This window comes from Ochlerotatus camptorhynchus, unplaced genomic scaffold (genome assembly GCF_037179485.1).
Source record: "Ochlerotatus camptorhynchus isolate MF236.1 unplaced genomic scaffold, CSIRO-AGI_Acam_v1.1 ptg000361l, whole genome shotgun sequence".
Lineage (NCBI taxonomy): Eukaryota > Metazoa > Arthropoda > Insecta > Diptera > Culicidae > Ochlerotatus > Ochlerotatus camptorhynchus.
Genome location: NW_027040849.1, coordinates 9,337,852 through 9,361,323, shown reverse-complemented (window position 1 = coordinate 9,361,323; position 23,472 = coordinate 9,337,852).

The following is a 23,472-nucleotide window of genomic DNA, read 5'->3' as shown; positions in this document are numbered from 1 at the left end:
CATTACATCTATTTCCCCTATGTTCATTCGACTGTAGATGATCAGGAACGGTTTTACCCAAAACTCAACCCATACCCGTACCTGACGAGTTCGTGTCGCGTACGGGTATTCAGAAAACTAAATTTTCGGGTTCTGATTGGGTACGGGTATTTGAAAAAGAAAACACATTTCGGGTTCGGGTCGGGTACGGGTTCTCGAAAATTAAACAATCGGTTACGGTTCGGGTTCGTTCATTTAAATTACATACCCGACCATCCCTATTATTCAGTTATGGTAGTTCACCAATCCGATGACGGTGGTTTCGATTTACAGCCCGGTCAAGAAAATCTAACTGGATTCAATTTTTTTCGATTTCCATGAGTCAAGAGTGCTTGTGGATGTGCTTGGAACTTTGGTACTTGTTAACTGATTTACTTACTTAAGTGTCCTGAGCGCCATCCCTGGCGCAAAGGGCCAACGTGAAAGATCTCTATCCTGGGCGATTGTTTGCTTTCGCCTTGACCTGGGCCCAGGTCAAATTCCGGTCGACTTGCTTAATCTCCTTGTTTAGGCTTCGCCGCCATGAGCCCCTGGGTCTGCCTCTGCTGCGATGTCCGGCTGGATTCCAATCCAGCGCTTGTTTGCAGATTTCATTTCCGCTCTTCCGTAGAGTGTGGCCAACCCACCTCCACTTACGTTCCCGAATTTCTGTCGATATCGGCTTCTGGTGACACCGTCGATGGAGCTCGGCATTCGAAATCCAGTTGTGAGGCCACCAAGCACGAATTATATACCGCAGGCATCGGTTGATGAACACCTGCAGCTTCTGTGTGATCTCCGCTGATACGCACCATGTTTCGCTAGCGTACAGCAGTACAGATTTCACGTTAGAGTTGAAAATTCGGATCTTCGTGCGGAGACTAATCTGATTTGACTTCCAGATGTTTCGTAAACTCGCAAAAGCAGCCCTTGCCTTCTTGATCCGTGCACCTATGTCACTCTTGGTTCCGCCGTCCGACGCTATCTGGCTGCCAAGATATTGGAAACTTTCAACCTTCTCCACTTCCTGACCAGCTACCGTAAAATTGGATGGATTTCCCGTGTTGATATCCAACGATTTAGTCTTGCTGACGTTGGTGTTGAGACCTGCCGCTGAGGAGCGTTCGGCGAGATCGTCGAGCTTACTCTGCATGTCAGAACGCCGTTGTGATACTAAAGCAACGTCATCCGCCAAATCTAGGTCGTTTAGATGCTCCATTGTAATAGGCTGCCAGAGCAACCCACGGTTCGGCACACGGTCGATCGCACCAACCATTATCTCGTCGATTACGATGAGGAACAGTAGCGGTGATAGAATACATCCTTGCCTCACTCCAGCGACTACCCGAATAGGGTCAGATAGGGCTCCGTTGTGCAGCACCCTGCACGTGAAAGCCTCATACTGAGCTTCGATGAGGTTGACGATTTTATCCGGAACTCCCTTGCGCCTTAGGGCGCCCCACAGGTTTTCGTGGTTGAGTCGGTCGAAAGCTTTTTCGTAGTCAATGAAAACCAAGTAAAGGGACTCTTGGAATTCGTTGACCTGCTCCAAGATTATGCGGAGCGAGACAATATGGTCCACACAGGATCTTCCAGCACGGAATCCCGCCTGCTGCCGTCGGAGAGTCGCGTCGATCTTCTCCTGTATCCGGTTGAGGATAACTTTGCATAGAACTTTGAGAACACAACACAGTAACATAATGCCACGCCAGTTATCGCATACAGTTGGGTCCCCCTTCTTTGGGACCTTCACTAAGACGCCCTGCATCCAGTCAGCCGGAAAAGTCGCGGTGTCCCAGATATTGCAGAATAGTTGATGCAACATTTGTGCAGATAGCATGGGGTCAGCTTTGAGCATCTCTGCTGATATGCGATCGACCCCGGGAGCCTTGTTGGATTTCATGGTTCGGATAGCAGCTTCGATCTCCGGTAGGGATGGCGCCTCAGAATTGACGCGAGTGATGCGTCGCACTCTTGGCGGTTCATGCCGAGATGTTGATGGCTGGTTGACCGACGAAACTTGTAGAAGCTGTTCGAAGTGTTCAAACCAGCGTTTCAGCTGATCAGTGGGGTCGGTGAGCAACTGACCAGTCGCGTCCTTCACTGGCATCCTAGGATTCATCCTTGCTCCACTCAGGCGTCGTGAGATATCGTAGAGGAGACGGATATCGCCTGTTGCTGCGGCTTTCTCACCTTCATCGGCTAGGGAGTCCACCCACGCTCGCTTATCCCGCCTACACGAGCGCTTCACTTCCTTCTCGAGAGCCGAATACAGTTGGCGGGCCTGGTTCTTCGCTCCTCTGGTTCTCGCCCGCTCTATCGCGGCTTTTGCATTTCTCCGCTCCTCTATCTTCCTCCAGGTGTCATCCGTGATCCACTCCTTTCTCTGAGCGCGCAGCTCGCCCAGGTTGTTTTCACTCGTTTCAGTAAAGGCATCCTTGATCGCCGTCCATTGCTCTTCTACGCTGCCACCATCAGGAATATCCGCAGCTCTGGTCTCCAGTTCCTCGACGAATGACCTTTTTACTGCTGGATCTTCCAATCGGCGTGTGTTGAATCGCCGTCCGAGCCGCTCCTCCCGCCGCTGGACCCGCGCGATACGAAGGCGGATCTCTCCAACGAGGAGATGGTGGTCAGACGCGATGTCGGCACTGCGTTTGTTCCGAACGTCAAGAAGGCTCCTTCTCCATTTTCGGCTGATGCAGATGTGGTCGATTTGATTTTCGGTATGTCCATCACGGGAAACCCACGTGACTTTGTGCACTGGTCGATGGGGGAAGAGCGAACCCCCGATCACCATGTCGTTATTGCCACAAAACTCTGCCAACAGCTCACCGTTTTCGCTCATTTCGCCAAGACCATGGCGCCCCATGACACGCTCATAATCCGTGTTGTCGGAGCCGATCTTCGCATTGAAGTCGCCGATGTAGATCTTGATGTCACCTCTCGGAATTTTATCCACGACTGCATTCAGTTGACTGTAAAAGTTCTCTTTGTCCTGTAACTCGGCAGCATCGGTTGGCGCATAACATTGGATTATGGTTAGGTTACGAACCCGCGTTCTGAATCTGGCAACGATTATCCTCTCATTGATAGGTTCCCACTTGATGAGCGCCGCATTTGCTTGGGCGCTAAGCAGGAAACCAACTCCACGGTGGCGGGGAGCGTTTTCACCTCGAATACCAGAATAGAGTAGTACCTGTCCCGACGGCAGCTTGTGTTCTCCAAAGTTTGGCCAACGGACTTCGCTTAGTCCCAGGATTTCGAGCTTCATGCGTCGAGCCTCGCTGGCGAGTTGTGCCAGCTTCCCCTGTTGGGCTAGCGTTAGTACATTCCATGTTCCAATTCTTGTCCGTTGTTTTGCGCTAAAAGTCGTTGCCGTAATATCAGTCCGTGATCTTTCTCTATTGGTTTCTGTAACAGTTGTAAAGTTTCGGGGACAGTAGGTAGTTAGCCTAAGGTCTCCTATCCGCCGTGATGGGGCTGCCATCTTGGGTATAGCTTTCGGGGATAAGCATTTCTTGTTTCAGCCGCTGGATGCCAGGCAGACGCTGTTTGAGCCGCACCTCCATGGTGGACAGACGCTCAGTTATTGTGTAGATGGGGCTGCCATCTTAGATTTAGCTGACACAATACAGCATTTCTTATTCAGCCGCTGGATGCCAGTCAGACGCTGTTTGAGCCGCACCTCCATGGTGAACAGACGCTCAGGCCTTGTAGGCCGAACCCGCTAGGGGCCCCCTTCCCTGTCAGCATATGACCAAAGCTCCCACCGGGGTTGGTTACCCGATCTTCGCTAAGGTTGCTCATATCCCAGGAGACACCACGAGGAGGTAGGGATAGGAGTTACTGATTCCAGACCGATTAAAAAAATCAGGTCTATGATAAAGAAACAATCTAGATAGAGCTGGAATTAGGGCGTAAAAGCTTTTGTAAACAATTACTTCTATCGATGATTTCTAGAAAGCCAAGGCTCGCCCACGCAAACCAACCAAACTATCGGGTGGGGGAAGTCTTCCACTTGTGGGCGTGTCTTGAATTCCTAGAAATCATCGAGAGAAGTCATTATTTACAAAAGTCGGTACGCTCTAATTCCAGCTCTATCTAGCAATGATCATTTTTAATTCATTTAGTAATTCTATGAAAATCAGAAAAGGGAGTTTCTGATAGCCTTATTTACTGTTTTGTTTTGATTTTGAGTTCATTTCGTATCGTTCCATTTCGCTTTTCTTCATTCCATCTGCTAAATGTCGTTTGAGAAATAATTTGCACTAGTCTTTGACCTGGTCTGTGTTTTATTATGTGTTGACGAGAAACGCTTCGTTCAAAATTTAAAAGTATAAAAAATATAACATTGACGGCGTATCCAAAATTATAACGAAGCCGTTTCAAAAATCATCACGGCGGTGGCGGCGGCACAGGACTAGTCTTTCTCAGCCTCAACACAAATTATAGACGTTTTCAGTTGGTGTAGAAATGCTCACCATATCATTTTATAAACTTATTTGTGTACTATAGAACTCATTGTGGGCCAGTGACATATGAACGATTCCATGGGAAATCGAATCTCCATTGAATCAGAAATTATGCATCATGGTCACTAGGTATTTTTTTCAGCCCTCCTACAATGCAACCGAGTCTGCATTTTTTATCAAATGCTCGTTAATTAGTCTGCATCATTAAAATGGCATTAATTTTTTACCTTCACCTCAAGCACGCACCTTCCCATCCTGACAGCTATGGGGCACTCACGTGGGACGGCACTAGATAAGGCCTTAGTTTGATGGGTTTTCAATCGAAAAGTGATTGCAAAATAATTCCCCGGTTGTGTTGCATTGGTATGCTGGGATTCAATTTGCGCGGAGGATTGTCAAGCGGAAAATATCGATCCCCAATAAACAATTCATTACTGCTAATTTATTATGCTTCTAGTTGTGAAGTAACATTTGGGAGGTACACAGCAAATGAATCCCAAAAGGGGCAACCAAATAAATACGATTGGACACAAAGCATCAGAATGTAGCAGTGACGGGCAGCTGTGCAATTTACAAAGAAGTGGCCAATGAAATTTGAATCAATTTCGGTAGGTACTTGGCGCTCCGCATAAAAAGAGCATTCCTGCGCGACCATAATTAACGTCCAATTGGTCTTCTCTTACCACACAAAAAAGGCGTAGTGCATTTGTGAGTGCCCGTTCCTATTTCTGTTTGTAGTCGTCACGCATGAAATGCCTTGATAATTTATTCATAATAAATTTTAAATTGACCCATATTTTTTCTTCTCGATCCAGCCCTTGCAGCAACGGATCAGAGTGAAATTGAATTTTATCACAACCAATGTTTGCCAATGCATCCTGCAAACACGCATTCATTCGCAAACACACGTACATAAACCGTGTGTGTGTGTGTGTGTGATAGAAACCGGTCTGTGACGGCGGATACCAACACCCGCAGCCGCAGCCATGTGTGTCAATTTTATTTGCTATATTTATTAGCGAAATTAATACATTCGGACAATTTTATCGCGGATTGGGCGTAGTGCATGCACTGGTTAAGGGAAGTTATGCACTGGTGGGAGGAACGATCTTTACAAATCCGAGAATTTGTTTTTGTGCAGCCGATGGGTATGGGTGTGTTCAATTTGAACTTGCTCATGTTTTTTTTTGCTTTCAATATAAATTAAGCATTCGAATGAGTGGAAATTATAGTAATGGATTTGTATTTCTGGAAAACTGATTACTGAAAGTAATGCATACCAGGTAGCCACCAAAACTTCAGTTGGGCATCTATAATCGCATTTGAACAATAGTATTTTTAATGCATATGGGCTGCTCAATTCTACTTGAATACTTTTTGTCAGAAATGAGCATTACCAATGCAAGACTTCGGAACGCGTTTGAAAATGTGTTACGGTTTTGTTTGTGATACGAGTTCTTCTTCACTTACACTAGTGGAAGATATCATTAGAATATGTTAGAATTTTTATAGGAAACCATTTTTAACATTCGTTTTTTTCATGTGCTTGTAGTTATCTAAGTTCTTTGCAAAGCGAATCATTTAGAAAATGGTAAATTACATCTGAACTTCGACTCTGTAAATATATTTGTTGTGCTCGAGCTGTAAGCAGCCTCATATTGACCCGCACCGAAGACAACATATCAACAAGACTGGAAAATCGCTCGTTTTTTTCACACGAGCAACCATATTTGACAAAAGTTTGGTTTCGTGTTTAAATATTTCCCCTTCTATTTGACAACAGTAGTAGATGGAGCCAGATCCTGATCCTTTTTTGTCAGTAAAGTTGTCATTCGTCTCTGAATAGTCGATCGAGTTAACGATATAACGAGTTTAGTGAGGAGCAGCTCTGTAGTGAGAATCCAACAAAACAATTGCCAGAAATATTGACAAACTTCTGTCCTGTGGGGTGTAAGGGTAGACCAGGTCAAAATTCACCCGGGGCAAAACGTTCGATGTTGTTTTTCGTTGCTTTCCCGTTACAAATCCTGAGATTTTTGTGCAGAAACGCTAGCTCGAGTACTGAACTAGCAATGCTGCTTATCAAATTCATGAACATGAAAGCTATGAAAAACTGCACCGGGCATTTTGGGCTGTCTATCAAACAAACTTTGATAGAGCCATGGGGGGGCTCGAGCAGTTCTGGCTCAGAGCTATTGGCGGGAATCAACTGAGAAAGTGCATAACAGTTTTAATCTTGAGAAAATGTTCAAGCAGTTTTGCATTGGCTTGCAAAATAAAATCGATCAACTCTACAGTACCCAGATCTTGACTAAGCTGTCATCAAAACATCGAATATAGCATCAAACTTCGACAATGATGATGGTGGCCGTTCTACAGCTGCAACGCACGGACTTTTGTACCATACGGTTTTTTCGGCTGCTCAAGCTGCTGTCCTTAACATCTAGCGGAAAGGATGCGCAAGGTTTCTTTATCTGCATCATTTATGAATGACATAAGGTAAAGTTCTAATGTTCGTCATACTCAACACAACCCACACTCTACCTCTCTTTTTCGAACGGGTTTGAACAAAAAATGAAATGTTTCTATTAAAGATGACTTCTAAATTTATTACCCTTTCCTTATGTACCGTTAGATTTGAAAAAGAGTCACAAACTGTTGTCACACTGTTTCTTGTTTCAAAAGCATTGGAGTTTGTACTCAAGTACAATGTTCAAGTTTACACCCAGGTACTCATATGGGAGACGGCTCGCATAAAGGGCAGACGTATTAGTTCGCTTACCTACTATGAGCACTACTTATATGCCTTTAACATTTGCCTTATCCACGCTTTAAAATGGACGAGTGGTGCAGACGCAGCTCTGAAGATCACTATATTCATGAGTCCCCAATCTGCCACGTTTTTGTTTTGTTGTTTTATAATTTTATAATTCGACAGTTAGCATGCATAAGGGCGTATACGCGATGACGGCTTCCCCTATCTGATGGTTATGTTGGTTTGCGTGGGCGTGCCTTGAATTCCTAGAAATGATCGGGAGAAGTCATTGTGTACAAAAGCTGTTACGCCCTAATTCCAGCTCTATCTAGAAATACATCATCAAGTCGTCTGAATCGTGACCCATACATTGAGAAAAGCTGTGTTAGATGCATTCCGAAATGTAAATGATTTCAAAATCCAGTTTATGAAATATGAAAAAAAGTCATATATTTGTATGCTTATCTGGCATTCTTCAGCATAGTTGTAGAAAACAAAATTTCATGCAGCTTTGCTGGAAACACCGTTTACCTAGCTGTTTTTTTTATGAAGCTAGAGTAGATTTTCGGCATTGTATTTGGTGCTCCTAATAAATTCGGGGTTTTTATTCCAACTATTTTATTTCTATTCAATTGTCTTGAGAGGACGTGTCAAGCAAATAATGGTACAAAATGTACCTTGACATTGAAAAGTATACACTTGATCTGGAATTACCCATATGTAATACCACAATAGGTGCAGGAAACTACTAAATAGTGTTGGGAGGCCAGGCCCCCTCCAGAATTTTTGGTGTTTGTTTTTGACTCACCGGTATTTTGTCAAGCTTGTTAAGTTCAATGCTACTAACAGTGATAAAATTGGACCACCAACAAAGATTTTTTAAAGTCCTTTATGTTGATTACTTTTGTTATGTTCTGGACTAGAAGAAACAATTTTGAGAAATTATATCATATCAAATCGATGGCAATAAGACGTCTTCAGGCTCTACAAATTATCCATGAGCCTAGGAATTTTTCTTTAACTTGTGGAAACTTCGTAAAACTTCAAATAGAAGTTCAGGGAAGATCGTAGAAATTAAGTAAACTTGGTAGAAATTCTGGGAAATTCATAGACCTTCAGAAAAATTCGTAGAAAAAAGGAACTTGGAAAAGTTGTGAAAACTGCGGAGAAGTAGAGAATTCATTTAAATTTGAGGAGCTTTGTAGAAGTTAAAGGAACATTATTTTATTTTAAAGGAAGCTCATTATTGTTCGGGAATCTCTACATAATTTCAGTTTTTTTAGCCTCGTGGACTTGGAATAGTTGTGGAGATTCAACAGCAAACTTTGTAGAAGATTTTCGAATTTCGTAGCATTTTGAGGAGCTGCGTAAAACTTCATATAAGTGTAAGGAATTTTGAAAAAGTTCAGGGAATTTTTTAAAAGATCTAAAAATAGTTCAATAACTTAGAACTTCAGGGAACTTCGCTTCAGTTTAGGGAACTTCGTTGCAGTTTTCAGAGATCTTACTCCAAAAAAGCTCCATGAACTTCTTGGAGGTTTTGGGAACTTCGCTAAATTCAAGGAACTTTCTAGGTGTTCAAGAATATTTGTAGATGTCTTAGGTGGCTTTCCAGAAGTGCAAAAATGTTCAGAGATCTTTTTAGAATTTAAAGAAATGGAAAAAATATGGAATTTGCAATAAATTCAAGGAACTTCGTTGAAGTTGAGGAAATTTTGTAAAACCTAAGTTTTTTAGATGTTCAGGAAACGTTGCATAAGTTACAGGATATTCTTTCAAACATCCTTCCTAGACATCAGGAAATTTTCGAAAGATTTCCATATAGTCCAAGATATTAGTAAAGTTCACTGGATATTTGGTAGGTTGTAGGTTGATCAGAAAGTATTCAAAAGTTTTCCAGCAAATGGAATCTGATGGAATCTTGAATGATGAATCTTGATTTTATGGCCATATTTGTACATTCTCTATAGGGAAGACCCGTGCCCTGGTGTTTTAGCTATATTGTCACAAATTTGCACTCCAGCAGCTAAATTCCGGGCAAGTATTTCAATTTCTGCATATTGGAGAAATATCTCTAATGTTGGCCTATGGATCTAAGATTGGGCCCATCGCTAAAAATCAGCTATTTATCAATTTTATCTAGATGAACGCGTTATTGGGACGTTACTAATGGATATTTTTGGTTGCTATTGAAAATTTAGTCGATTGCTGAATTTATGTATGGGCCCAGATTAGGGACACTAAGGCCGACATTACCTGCATTTCCCCTACCTAATATGTATAAATTTTTTTCGTTTCGATGAATGGTATGCCCGGAATTCAGCTGCAGGATAGTTTGCATGGATCAGTACATAAAAAATTGCGTGCTTTTTGTGTGTATTTTTTGGTTAATAAATTACTTGAAAAAGCTCTTTCCTGTATAATGTACATGTAAATAATAAATTGATACCAAATGGGTTTAACCACAACTAACTATATTTAATATATTAAAAACATCCCAACTTTTGTAAAAGAAGTCAAATTACTATCTAGTTATAAGCAGGAACACAATCATGTAAGTTTCGATTATATTTCTTTCGATTAGAAATATAGTTAAATCTTGATTTTGTTAGTTAGCTCTAAAATTAAAAAAAAATGTTCTAGATAAATGCTTTATTACTTTTTTTCACTTCAAATATCAGAATCATGACATTCAAATCCAGTATCTTAAAAACCTGATGAAATTAAATTATAAACTGATTAATCACAATTTTTGCCACATGTCAAGATTTTTCGAAATTTATGATTCCTAACTTTTTCTTACTTTTTTATCTCGAACAATTTTTCTCTCGAGAAATGCTGTTAGTCTCAGAATCTAGGTTAGTTTCGTAAGATCTTGAATTACGAATTTTGAAGACCAAAAAATTTAAGTCCATTAAATTTATTTTGAACAAAATTTCGTCCATATTTTTTTAGAAGGCTTATTTATTTTGTGGAGTTTTTTTGAAACTCTTGATTAGGTAAAACATACTGTTAGTATTAAAATTATTATTTGCCTTTTTAGAATTTTGATAAAATTACTGTCCAGGAAGGATATTGCAATTTTATCTTAGTATTAAAATTGATCTAAGTTCGTTAACTTTTATTAACATTTGTATTCGAAGAATTTATGCTTACAATCTGTATCAGAGATATCCTTTTTTATTAGTTAAAAATCTTGAAAACATATATGTTTAGGATCACAAAACTATTTCTATTTTAACATTAACAATGTAAAGAATTGTGCATCTGCAGCATATGCATGTACGTAATTAGTGGATTTGTTAGTTATTTCGACGCTTTTTAACAATGCTTGACTTTTCCCATTTTTTAAATAATTTCTTGATGAAAATCAGCCAGCCAGCCAGTGTTGGTCCAGGAGCAGCTGAGTTATTAACGTTCAAAATCTTTCATAATTTCGTTACATGTTCCATTTTCAGTTTTCACAAAGTGTACCCCCATGTAGAAATCACTGACGTTGTCCTACGTCAAAAAATTGTGCATCTTGAACATTTTCCTACGTCCTAAACGTATTAAATTTATTCGGTGTGCACTTTACCTTGAAACCGCCAGAATTTTATAAAATTATAAAATTTAAACTCCTAGAGTTTAATTTTGGTTCCTATGTCTGAGATTTGACTGATGGTGATAAATAAAAAAAAAAAAAATCTAGTTACAAAATTCATGAAATTATCTAACTCTGAGAATTTTCTTAAGTATGAGATGCTTACATTTATACATTTACAAGATCCGGGCTCTGATTTAATTACAAAAACATGAACAAACGATCATTGCTTGTTCAAAATCAGTAAGCGTTTAAGGCTCTCCCAATCGAGGTCCCAATCGTTGTTATGGAATAAATATAATCAAATTTATTGTTTCACCATTAAAATAATAGTAAGCCTCAATGTCATATTATTGGTCACAGAAAAAAAATGTACTCAAAAATAAGTTGCCTTGGACGCAATTTGAGTGAGTTTTTGATAAACCGTAGTTTTGCAAAATTAAAAAAGTGCAGCAGGCCCCCCTTCGGCCCCCTCCAGATGAATTTTCTAGCTACGCCAATGGTGAGTGCTGACCACGTTTTGCATCCATTGCTGCAATGGAAGCGCTCTGACTCTCGTTGGCGTAACTGCCATACAATGAAACCACTGGAAGCGGCTCCAGTTCTGATGAAGGAGGCTTTTTGGATAGCGCAAGATAAAGTGTTTATTGTGTTGTACCTTTTGACTATAGTTTTAAGATGTATTGTATAGTGACCAAGAATCCTCGGCTCTGTAAAGTTAATTCGTTTGAGCCTTATCAAATAAATCAATAAACAACAACAACAACAACTTTAATTCACTTTTACAATTTTGTTTTGTTTTTGGTATAAACTATTCAAAACAGAGTGTCATTGAAATATGTTCCACTGAGATAAATTTGTGTTCAGTTTTCCATTTTGTTAAAAAATTTACAAATGACGAATACCTATCATGCATTGTATGAAACTGTAAAAAAATCATATACATAGGGGAGATGGTTCTAATGTTGGCCTATGGATGTAAGATTGGGCCGATCGCTAAAAATTTGCTATTTATCAATTTTATCTAGATGAATGCGTCATTGGGACGGTACTAATGGATATTTTTGGTCGCTATTGGAAATTAAGTCAATTGCTGAATTTATGTATGGGCCCAAATTAGGGGAATTTAGGCCGACATTACATCCATTTCCCCTAAGCAAGAAAAATCAAGTCTTTCATGTTGGTTCCGCAGTTTGCTTGGAGTTCATTTTTGGAGCATAGAAATTGTCATCAGTCAAACACAACACAGCGTAGGGGCCTCACCATTGGACGAACCAGTCCCATATAGATTTTCGTCAATTTTAAGATAACAACGTTATCGACTATAAATTGGCATCTACTTTCATATTACGTGGCAAAACTACGAACTTTGATCATCAAAAATGTGAAAACATCATCAAGTCAGTTTGTCCATTAAGCAAAGAAATCGCACATCAGTCCCATCCTAAAAAAATCGATCGTCTAGAGGTTTTGCTTTCTAGATCGCCATATTTTTCGCTGATACACCAAAACATGCAAGCTTAATTTCAACTTATTCATACTGTGATGGATGAGGGGATTTGAGGTATGCCCTCAAATCCACAGGCAAAAGAGTGCGCGTTTGACTTGCTCATATGCTGTCTGCGACTGTGGAATAGTTCTAGCGACATTTATCACTACCCATCAAGCTCCATGTTGCCGAGAGCATTTCCAGGCAATGGTGTGTTATAATACAACTCTTCCTTACCCAACTATTGTTTCGCTTCAAACATGCTTGGCATCCACAGTTGTACACACCAACTGCTCATTTGTTAATAACTTTTCCCTCAGTTGTTGACATTTGTTTTTCTTTAAAGTAATTGATAGATTAGGATCATAGCTTACTATAGATATGCAAAGAGTCTGTAAATCTTAACATTTGAATCAACACCAATGAATTTTAGATGATAGATGATAGCGGTTTACCACCCATTGTAGCACGGAAACTAAGTCCGACAGCAGTGGGCTCTCTTCTCTGTTTGTCTTGATCAAGCCTAATAACCTCTGATTGTCCTCAACATGTCGCTGTGTGAATGGCCAAAAACGGATTGGGCAGATCGATAGGCAAAGTCGCCTATACGCATCTACGGAACAATAAAGAATCTCCTTCCAGCAACTTGATCAGCCAATTGGTCAAAAAGACAAGCCCCCAAACAGAATGAGTGGGGAAAAGAAATGTTATCAACAGGGATTGGCATTCCCACTCTCCCCTCGGGTGCCCTGTTGGACCGTCCCTTCCCTTTTATATATGTATTTCAATGTATATACGAGTTGATTGTTATGATTATTCTCAATAATAACGGGTGTTCAATAAAAAATGAGCTAGTAAAATTTTTTTTTAACGAATTCAGTATTTTTTATTAAAAACATAATGTTTATTCTTCAAAAAAGCGTCAATGAATATTGGAGAAGGAGGCCTGGTCAGCCGTACGACGCAACTTAGTCGCGAGGTTCTCACAAGAGCGCTGGACGGCACTGAAATCATTCTCATTTTTTATTGAACACCCGTTACTTACATTGCGATGAAGATCGTTTTACTTATCATTACAGAAACCAATCTTGAATCGTAGACCAGGTCCATCAACAATACACTCGTTCCGAGAAAGGGTCCATGGTCATTTTCTTCTTCTTTAGGTTCGCTCATCACCCGGAATGAAGGCTCGGTGCGGTTAGTAATATCAAACTGTGTTACATGCAAACGAAAAAGATATACAACCAGGATTTAGTTTTTAAAGTAATAGTAATATTTCAGTGACATTGTCTCACTCTGAACCTACATTAAAAGTTATTTTGTGATTATATGGTTACTTTGGTACTCACATGAAATGTTGTGCAAGTACCTCATGTTCAACAACGCCCAACTATGAACAGTTCAATTTTAATACCATTTCCTGTTTGAATCAGCATACACCAACATGATAATCTTCTACGAAACACCTAAGAATGTGTAGAGATAAAGCTTAAAATACAGTTTTAACTGATGGTACTTTATAAACATCAAACTGTCCAATATTGGACCCTGCCAACATACTGCGTCAGCACGGTAATTTGGGCCGTCAGAATGGTTCATCGGTTGCGAAGTGAAGTGCTTCTCAAACTGAAGTGATACATTTCTCAATTTTTCAACGTTATCCTAACGTAAACTTAATATTATCACCCATATGCCCGTCCACGCCCGAAACCCATCCACCACACAAAATCAAATAAAAATATTTCTGTATGACAAACACGTCCAGACATAAACGAGAATATGGGTGTATATCTTCACTGTAACAACTACGGGTCATCATCGAAAATACTTGCATTTTACTCAGGCACTTTTGAGCAAACTGCAATCATAGAGGTAACTCTAAGACTAGAAGGTTCCGAAATAGCGTGCTCAACTTTTTGGCTCAACTCTGGTACTCTCTTCGGTCCCAAGCTAATCGATTCACCCCTCTAAACATAAGAAAATCCTCTAACCACTCTTTCATCTGTCAAACTTTCATAGCGAATCAAAACAAGAATTGTGTAGTACTAGAACTTCGACTAGAATGGGGTACGTTAATCGTTTGTTTGGGACCAATAGGCTAGTCAAGTAGTTAGCCAATTTAAAATCGTTAGTTTCGGATTGATTGTTTCTGCAATCACTCTCTCATACTCGAAATGTGCCACAACCAAATTGGCACATTGACGTCCTATACGCTATTTGACCAAAGCGCAGGGAATCAACACCAATGAATTTTAACACTGAAAGTCCAAGATGTGCAGCGAGCATTTTTCACTTAATTTTTACAACGCAAAAAAAAAATACAGTTTATTACTAGAATTAAAATCTACTTTTCCTTGCGTACCTAATACAAACTTAAACTTTATTCTATCTCCTGCTTTAAACAGAACTATGTAAAGGTATTAACAAATGAGCAGTTCGTGACCAAATCTGTGTATGCCAAGCATGGCTTCAGAACTTATCTAGTTCATAAATTATCGCACTAATGCTTCATGTTGATATTAGTATAGCATTTGCTCTCAACTCTGATAATCGTAAACTTCACGTATGAAGTAACAAACCTCTTTGATTGAATGGGTGGGAGCAACCGTCAACAATGCTGATGTTGGTACAGCACGCAACACCACCCTACTGCTTCTCTCTGAGATGACTACGTTGGTCATGACGAGCGAATCACACAATAGTTGGGTAAAGAAGAGTTACATTATAACACACCATTGCCTGGAAATGCTTTCGGCAACGTGGGGCTTTAGGTAGTGATAAACGGCGCTAGAATTATTCAGAAAATATTTCAAATCACCTCACCCATCAAAGTGTGATGTAGGTAATTGAGTGCGCATTTGAATAGTATTTTTAAATTTAATGGCCCTTTGCTCAATTTATATTTTTGTTCAATTTTCACACTGCCGTACTCTAACGAAACTATCAATCTCTTCAGAGCTTTATCTAGCTAATTAATTATCGCACTAGAGCTACATGTTAATATAAGTATATCATTTCCTCCCAACTCTGCCTTAATATAAGTTTTTTTCCCATTTGATCTCTTGTGAGGTAATTTAGGGTGCTTCTTTTAAGGGGTTTATCATCGTGAACTCTGAATATTCATTGTTTTGGATCAGCTTAATTTCATTTTCGCACTGATTTTCATTCTAAATTATAAAATCGGGTCTTGTTGTAAGGTGAAAGTTTACGCTCCACTCTCAGGTTGAAAATCGCTATCCTATTTCGATTTATTTTACTCTGCTTTTGCAAAAACTCTGCCACCTTCTTTTTACAGCTTCACTCCAAATTTATAACTTATCAGCTAAAAACTAAACTTTCTAACATATCTTGAAATTCATGCAGAGTAAAGTCTTCGATTCATCGAATAAATCAATTCAACTTTTTCGTTCGCTTCCCACACCCATACTCATAACAGCAGAACCATCGATGATTGCCGTTTTAAGGTGCCATGCCCGAACGAGAGCACCAGGTATCTACGCCACCGACACCGGTGTGGTCAACTTTTGATGACGGTTGCCATTTGCGGCGAGGTAAAAAAAAAACTTTCCCGCATCCAACTTCGGCATGCAGTTGCGGTTGGGAAAAACTTTGCTCTTAACGATATAGGATCTCGTTCCAGTACGTTTTTTCCTTCGTGTCCAACAGAGTGGCCGCGCTATTGCCAGAGGCCTTTGCTGGTCATTCGAAAGGGTGTGCAACTTACCTCTTTAAATTCGTACAAACGCTAGGAGAGCTAACAAAAAAAAACTGACGGTGAATTTCAAAAGTTGTAACACCACATTTCCCACTTCCTAGTGGATCGAATTTTTTACTCCACCGCTGCAGGATGTAGAACTGCAATTGATGCTGCTGCGCTACTAGAGGAAGAGCCGGAGACGGTTCATTTCGTCATCCGGAGCTGCCGGAACTGTGTTTTCCATTCTCATCTCCGAAAATACAGTTGTTCGCTTCCGGGCAAGTAATTGCAAAAGTTGTCCAAGTGTTGCATTCTGCCAGAGCTACACACTGCCTTTATACCATGATGCGCTCCAGCGACTAGTGGAAGCAATGGATAGTAATCCCGCCATTTATGCGGGGGGTGGTACCGTGCAGTTTTGAATGTGATTAGTGTCAACCATAAACTAGTTATCTACAGAAAATCAGCTCAGTTGTGGTGAGCAGACGGTACCACCCATCGCATGTATGGAGGGATTACTGTAGTCGAAGTAAGGCAGGACAAAAAAAAACAGCACCCCGGAGGAAAAATGAGTTTTGAAGGTTTTGCGCGAGCGATTGGAAAATGGGAAATTCTGTGGACGAAAGTTTTTCTCTCTTCGCTCGTTTTCAAACTCACACAGCCACGTACAAGGTTTTATTATTTTTCCTGCGGGATCGAACAAGAAAATCGGTACTTTTTGTGTGCGTTCGGTGTGATTCTCGATCAAAACTTTGGCGTTATTGTTAACCGGAGAGTTCGATTAAACTTTTTTTTTCCAACGGAGACGAAAGTTGGACGATTGCTTTAGTTTGTTTGCTGTGCAGGGATGGAAAAGCAAATTTAGCAGATTATTACGGATGTAGAAAGTAGTGAGTCTTATTTTTTTGACCAACTGTTAAATTCGTTTGAAACAAAGTAGGGCAGCTCCCTGTAGGATAAAACATAAATTCATGATTTGTGTTATCGTAAGTTGGAACAAACACTGTCTTTTAGTAACTTCGCAGTTAGCTGCAAAGCAGTATTTTGCTATGTAAGGATTTATACCAAGGTGATCTTGATTTTAAATTGAGGAGATCAAGAGTGAGATAAAAGATAGCCTAATTGCCAAAATTAGGCCGAAGATCCAGGGTGGATTCAACAAGCTCTCTCCAGCAGTGCTATCTCCTCTTCCTCCTCAAATGTTCACGTTTGGTAATCCGTTTTTGGATTGGCCAAAGAGACCCCGTGACGACGAATCATCGGCATCCGATCAGCCAGATGTATCGGAGGCAGACATCGAGAAACTTGCCAAAGATTGTTTGAATACGGATGAAGTTGTTGCCAAATCCCAGAAACCCAGAGGACGGCCTTTGTCAGCACTGTTATTCGTTTAAGTCGTTGAAGATGAAAGGAGACCGCAGAATTTTTGGAAACCGGTACTGCACATAGATTCTGGTCCAATGAGCAACGCCTAGAGTCAGCTGAACCAAGCACCTCGCCTAACCTAGCGTCTTGTGACCCTGTCAACATTCGCGCAGATTGGACCGTATATTATCAAAACGTCCGAGGCTTGAGGACAAAAACTAACGCTCTACTTCATTCGCTGCTTTCTTGTGATTTCGACATGGTGGTATTCACTGAAACCTTGCTTCATACCGACATTACGAATGCTGAACTCGCAAGCAACTACACAATCTACCGCTGTGACCGGAATTCTCGCACCAGCGCACTGCGACGTGGCGGTGGCGTCTTATTTGCCGTGAAATCCGAACTGAAGTGTAAGGCTGTGCATCTTGTGGGCGTTGAAAGCCTCGAACAAATTGCTGTTCAAGTCGATTTACAACATTAATCTTCCTGTGTTGCATCTATATTCGACCAAACAGTCAGCCCGACATTTACGCCAAACACGCTGAGTCCGTACAAAAGCTCCTTGGTATGGCGAACCCTCACAATACAGCCATAGTTGTGGGCGATTACAATCTGCCAAATCTAGCTTGGGACTTCGATGAGGACGTCAGAGAATTTCTGCCTCTCAATGCTTCATTAGAACAGGAACTCGCTGTAGTGGAGTCCATGCTGTCTGCTGGATTGAAGCAAGCGACGATCGATCTGGTGAACACGAATGGCAAGCTTCTTGACCTGGTTCTCGTCAGTGACTCCGATTGCATCGAGCTGTTTTAACCACCCTCTGTAATTATGAAAGTTGATTGTCATCACAAGCCGTTGGTTCTAAAAGTTGACTGCCGTTCGAGAGATTATCCGTTCCCGTACCCAACAGCCCGCAGTGAGTATAATTTTGCACAATGTGATTTCTATGTTGTTAACACGAGGATTGCCGCCTTGGATTGGGTACAAATACTTGACCAACCCACCATTGATGCCGCCGTCTCCGTATTCTACGACAACATCTATAAAGTAATCCAAGATACTGTTCCGGTGAAGACACGAAAATCTTGTTTGCAATTCCAACAACCTTGGTGGAATCCGCAATTGCGTAATCTGGTGTAAAGCTCGAAAACGTTACTTTCGTTCTCGGACCGCAGCAAACAAGTATACGGTGTAGCTAGAAGAAGTAGAGTATAATAGTTTGCAGGAAGCTCGCTTTCGTGAGTACGTCGACAACCTCCACAGGGGTTTCAAGGAAAATCCATCGTCGTTCTGGTCTTTTATCAACTCTCCGCTTCTGCCGCATCTGCTGACCTTTTCACTGACTTTTTCCGAAGTGTTTTCGAGCCCGATCAAACTCCTCCACCGCAGCAATGCATTGATCAGCTACCAAAATACGACATTCACCTGCAGCAGCTCATCTTCAGTCAAAACGCTATTCTCAAAGCTCTTTGCTCAGTCGATCCATCGAAAGGTCCAGGCCCGGACCTATTCCACCGTCTTTCGTCAAGAACTGTGCACCGTCGTCTTCTATTCATGTCATCGTTATGTCTATTTTCAATCGATCGCTTAAGGATGGCGTTTTTCCGGATGCCTGGAAGCTCGCCTTAATTACACCAATCTTCAAGTCCGGTAACATGCACAAAGTGGAAAATTACCGACCTATCTCGATCCTGAACTGTTTGGCCAAAGTTCTCGAAAGTCTTCTGCATGAGAAGTTGTATCTAGCTGGTCAACCCATAATCTCAGAGTTTCAGCATGGATTCATGAAAAAGCGCTCGACAGTCTCTAATTTGATGACTTACACGAACACTCTTATAGGTAGCATCGAGAAGCGTCAGCAAGTGGACTCCGTTTACATCGACTTCTCTAAGGCTTTTGACAAAGTCCCTGACGACCTAAACCGCCTTGGTCTTCCACCGTGGATCGTTTGTTGGTTGAAATCATAGTTATCATCCAGGAAGGCTTTTGTAAAGGTATGTGATTCCAGATCCGAGGTTTTCCATATACCATCGGGGGTTCCACAAGGGAGTCACCTAGGACCTCTCATTTTCGTTCTGGTTTTTAACGACGTGTGTGATATGCTAAGTTCCTGTAAGTTGCTATATGCGGATGATCTTAAGTTGTACCGTGTGATCAAATCGATCGTGGATTGTTGCGCACTACAAGCTGATATAGAGCGATTGTCATCCTGATGTCAGATGAATGGAATGCAAGCCAATGCTGCCAACTGCAAAGTGATGACCCTTTACCCGCTCTCACTCTCCGATCATTTTTGATTACTCTTTGAATCAATCGCCGCTGGAAAGGGTTAATGCCATTAAGGATCTTGGGCTCATCTTGTACAGCAAATTACGGTTTAACGAGCACATATCCATGACTGTTGCAAAGGCCAACTCCATGCTAGGATTTTTGCGCCGCAATACTGCACAATTCGACAACGTGTACGACCTGAAAGCTGTACTGCTCTATGGTCCGCTGTGTTCGTGAATATGGAGTACAAATTTGGGCTCCATATCATGCTTTTCATGTACTGCGCATCGAGAGAATCCAGAAACAGTTTATAAAGTTTGCATTACGACGTCTGCCATGGCCAAATCCAGATAGCTTACCTCCGTACGAGCATAGATGTGCGCTTTTTGGACTGCAAACACTAACAAATCGCCGAGTCTTTCTCCAGAGGATGCATCATGTTCATATTTGACATGATTAGTAATCATATTGACTGCAGTTGTTTGCTCGGGAACATCTATTTCCACACTCCAGCTCGCCGTCTCCGCAACTATTACTTTCTGTGGACTCCCGGACATCGTACTGCTTACGGTTATAACAATCCTCTCGATAGATGTTGCAGACAGTTTAATGAGTTTAATGATGTGTGTGATGTTTTTGATTTTAATATAAGTAGACCAGAATAGGATTAAGTCACTTTAAAAATGTCAAAGATGGTGGTTAAATAAAATACATTCTCAGGATTCTTTTCTTTCAGGTCACCCGTTTAACCATACTGGAAGGAAGATTCCAATCAACTATAATCAACGGTAATTAAAATTCAGTTCCACTTTAAGTTATCAAGGGTAAACCATTGAACTACCGTTGCCTGATGAGGAAGAGCTGACCGAAGCTACTGTTGAGGATTGCTCGAGTAGTCTCCAATCAGTCAACAACAACTTATTTAGCAGAAAACGCTATTCACTCTAAGCTAGGATTACCTACGATTATAAGTAAATAATTTTCGGTACATTTTAGTGATAAAATCATGACTTTTTTACAAAGGCTTTTTTTTATTATAAATTAGGTAAATTTTCACTATATATTAGGTAATCCATGTTTACCGATACTATCAGAATTTATCGTTTCTAATTGTAAGTTTCCACTATTTAAACGCATCGAAGAGCGAGCCCAAGTAACACAAATATATGCAATTATGTTGAAAAGGATTCACCATCAGAGTTGGTTTGAAATGCTATCTAACATGAAGCTTTAGTGTGATAATTTATTAGCTAGAGAATGGTCTTAGAAGACGGTAGGTAGATAGTTCCGTTAGAGTACGGCAGTATGGAAAGTGAATAGAAGTTGAAAAAGAGCGAAGGGCCATTAATGCGACAGTGCAAGTCAAATGCACTGTCGCATTAATGGTCCTACCATTCTCTAGCTAATAAATTATCACATTACAGCTTCATGTTAGATAGCATTTCCAACCAACGCTAAAAATCCCGAACTTCGCGTATAAAGTAACATAAAAACACGTTGAATGTGATTCCACCATCGCAAAAAAGTCGCGCTTCCATCGCGATTATAGCTTGGTTTTTTTTTACGTACGATTACGTCTTGTGGAACATATTGGGGGTGCAATTTAAAAAAACCAAAATCGACCGCGTTACGAAAAGAGGTCAGGTTTTGACCACTTATAACTCTGTCAATAGCGGATGAATTTTAATTCTAAACAAGCCAATCGATTGGTAATCTTTCTACGAAGCTGCTAGAATGAATACTTTATCTATTTTTAATAGGTCACTATTGAAAATTACACAAATGTCCAACTGTTGCAATGGTGATCAAAATTATCACCGATAGCCTGCAAATAGTGCTTTCCCCAACATAGTTACCAAATATTGATAGCGAGCACGTAATCCTACGACTAATCTATGGTCGAGTCTTGGATACAACCTCTTTTTTTTTTGTAGCATACGGGAGGGCCCACGGGTGTACACCCAAAATCGGAGCTAATTACTGTTTTCAAGGCCTGATTAACAGTTGGGCGTAAAGCTGTCGGAATTGATCAGCTTCGTCGAGAATTTGTATCTCCAGGTGTTGGTTCATCTAGATGATACTTCGCTTATTCGAATTGTCTATCGATTCTTCATCTCCGATCCCATCGTAACGTATGACAGGTAACTTTCGGACAGGCACCATCGTCATTTTTGGCAATCAAAACACTACATCAGTTGGCAGAGGATGAAAGCGACGGTTTTCCACGAGCGAAGGCTGCTCTCGACGCTGTAGCAGTCGATCGAAGCTCTGAAGGTGTTTCATCGACGTTCTCTGCGAATAGTTACAGTTTCAAGAAATCTGTTGCCAGACTTACAGTGCATGCTTCGACGGAAAGCTAAGTGTCAACTTAGTGATGGTCCTCACTATATTTCTGCATGTACTGCTTCGAGGAGTTGGAGTTGGATGAATAGTTCCAGTTCGTTAATTTGAAGAAATTGTGTAGCAACTTCTTGCGGACCATCTAAACCGACACTGTCAATCACGATTCCGTTGCCGCTCATGTAACAAGAAGCATCATTCTCTTCTCCACCCCGGGATATCTTCTACTGTATCTGGATCAACGGGTACTCCAACGGGTACGGGAATCGATACAGAGTTCTGCTCCAACGATTTACGCCTCCAACGTTCCAACGGATCTCTGGGAGCATCATGTTTTTTCTACGGTATTGGTGGCAGTGATAGACGGTAGCCGGCAATCACATGTGACAAGGCCACTTCTGCAGGTATAAAATAGACCCCACTAGCGGTCCTTAGCCTCTTTTCCAGTAACTCCTATCCCTACCTCCCCGCGTTGCCGGCTGGGGTACGAGTAACCATAGGGAACATCGGGTAACCAACCCCGGTGGGACCTTGGTCGTATGCTGACAGGGAAGGGGGGACTCCTCTCTCCGGATAGTGCAGTCTTCGAGCGTCTGTTCACCATGGAGGTGCGGCTTAAAACGGCATCTGTGATCCATGTTAGGAGCGGCTGATCAACGTCCTGGTGCCAGCGTGGGACTCTAAACAGTGCTGTGCACGATGGTTCCCGGCGAGACAATGGGGGTTGGTGCAGGCCCTACAAGCCAGCCGTAAAAAAACAAAAGTACAGGAAGCAAGCAATGTAAATAAGGACCGCAACAATCGGCACCCAAGCAACGGAAAAGGACTAACGATAGGAAACTCGGAACATGGAACTGCAAGCATGCTTGGCATGCACAGTTGTACACACCAACTGCTCATTTGGTAATAGCTTTTCAATCAAATGTTGAAATTTATTTTTCTTTAAAGTAATTGATAGATTAGGCTCATAGTTTACTATAGATATGCGAAGATTAGGTTAAGCTTAACATTTGAATCAGCACTAATCAATTTAACACTTCAACTCCGAGATGTGTAGTGAGTATTTCTCACATCATTTTTACAACGCAAAAACAAATACAGTTTACTACTAGCATTCAAATCTAATTTTTTTACATATCTATAACCAGCTTACACTCTATTCTATCTACTGCTTTAAAAAGAACTATGTTCCGTCAACTGTGTGCAAAGTTATTAGCAAATGAGCAGTTCGTGACCAAAACGGTGTATGCCAAGCATACTCGCATTATTTCCGATTTGGTGACGGTCCCCAAGTTCGACATCGTAGCGCTGCAGGAAGTTTGCTGAAGGGATCGTCGGTACATACGTATACGGATGGTTATACCATCTACCAGAGTTACGGAATTACACATGAGCTGGGTACATCGTGATGGGCGAAATGCAGAACCGCGTGATTGGGTGGTGGCCAATCGATAGCAGAATTTGCAAGTTGAGAAT